The sequence below is a fragment of the Tupaia chinensis genome, unplaced genomic scaffold (genome assembly GCF_000334495.1).
Source record: "Tupaia chinensis unplaced genomic scaffold, TupChi_1.0 Scaffold000641_1, whole genome shotgun sequence".
Classification (NCBI taxonomy): domain Eukaryota; kingdom Metazoa; phylum Chordata; class Mammalia; order Scandentia; family Tupaiidae; genus Tupaia; species Tupaia belangeri.
This window is the reverse complement of record NW_006160162.1, coordinates 83,801-85,691: the sequence shown is the minus strand read 5'-3', so window position 1 is coordinate 85,691 and position 1,891 is coordinate 83,801. Positions and strand designations below refer to the sequence as shown.

The window sequence follows — 1,891 nt, the reverse complement described above, 5'->3', positions numbered from 1 at the left end:
GGGGAAAAAAGGCAAACAAAAAATCAAAAATATTTTTTTCTGAAAATTTGGTCCATTAAAAACATCCCCCATATCCAGCATGATGGGTAGCAGGAAAGGTGATGGCAGTGTAAAAAGAGGCAGTAAATCAACATGGCAGTAGCATAGGGATTCTGCTCTAGTGGTTATACAATTCAATTAGGAAATGGCTTCCATAGTAAATATATGTTAAACAATATATTTGTTAATAATGGCATACCTGTATTAAGTCCAAATACACAGGTATAACTCTTTGCATATTATTATTGATTTTATAATACACTTCCATGGTTAAAAATCATAGGCATATTATTTTATATCTAACATATGCATATTATATACTTTAATTTTTGTTATATCTAACCTGAATCAATAACAGCACAAAATTCTTCACATATTACATGAACGTCCTAAGTGGATACTTATCCATCTCTTGATACGGGAAAAATTTAGTTCACCTAAAATATTTGAATGTGCAACGATAAAATGCACTGATTATTATGAATTTACTTTAAAAAGCATTTAAGTTAAATTCCTGCAAAAGCCTAACTCTGATCTGACTTTTACTAGAATATATTATTATATATCAGTAATTGACACCTTACTTTAATAAAAAAATATTTCCCTATCAAGAGATACCAATAAAGAAAAATATGTAAGGAACCAAGCATATGATGGAAAAACCAACCATTCCGTAGGTAATATACCGATAAGGAAGTTCAACTTACACGTGTTGTCTTGCTTTTCAAATATCATCACATGGTATTTTGAAGATTTTATGGCTAAAGGGTGATCTTTTTCATGATATCTCTGACTATGAGTACAACCCCTACCCCTATGAGAACTTGCAATATGGCTTTTCCGATCAGAGTCACACTAATGGGGAAGGACATAGCTAAAGGTAAGGTATCTAGAGAAGGATCTGATATTAGACACATGTTATAAGAAACATGAGATGCACATGCATTTCCAGCATCACTTTCTAGAATCTCGGCAGTGTCTCCTTGGGTTGTGCTCCAGGTGTCAAGAGTGAAAGAAAAGATCCTCAAAGCTAAATAAAGCCCAGTGATGAATAATGGAGCATATTTGTGAGTTTGGTTGAAGTTGTCAATCAGGACAAATGGATAGAAGGCAGTTAAGATTAAAAGGGTGTATAGAAATCCAGCAATAATATTCAGACTGTGGGACTAGCAGTTGTCCTAATGACTATGTGGTTGCACTCCCATGTAGTCGACCTTGGTTGGAATCCTGGACCCAGTGGCTTAAAGTCACGCCGGGCGCATGGGCATGCAGAGAAGGGAATGCTGTGTGGCCATTCCCCCTGGGGGGTGATTTGTAGCTGTCTCTCTCTTTCTGGCGAGCCCATGAGCCCTATAGCAAAAACGTCTCCCAAAAAAATAAATAAAATCCAGAATGGAGTGCATTCCCAGGTAGATTCAACTTAGGCGAACTAGAGAACACCAGCAGGGAATAAGAATCAGTCCGTGTATAAGAGAATACTGCCAGCGCCCATAGGTGAGGAGGATCATGGAGATGGGGGTGGCGGTGCCGACATGGCATGGGGAGGGCATCCTGGACTCGGAGCTGTAGAAGCCCTCCCACCTGACCACGGGCGGCGAGGCGACCCTGACAGAGGCTAATATCCTCGGTGCCCAGACCCAGGGCCATGAGCAGCACCCAGATGGCAAGGAGCCCCGGCCCACCAGGGCGCCCAGGTTTCAGATCCAGAAAGGGAAGAGCAGGATGTGGAAGAGCGCATCGCCCAGCTCCGGGAGCAGAGCAGGCGAGAGAGCGGCCAGTGGCTCTCGCAGCCCGCGCCTGACAGGCAGGGGCCCCCGGGCTGCCCGCTCGTTCCGCCAGTCTTAGGGGGGCC

General features: G+C 42.6%; 1 pseudogene; it reads right to left on the bottom strand.

Moving 5' to 3' along the window:
• Positions 1–646: 646 nt before the first annotated feature.
• The window catches only part of LOC102490683 (sphingosine-1-phosphate phosphatase 1-like), a 25,873-nt pseudogene continuing 24,628 nt past the window's right edge, over positions 647–1,891 (bottom strand).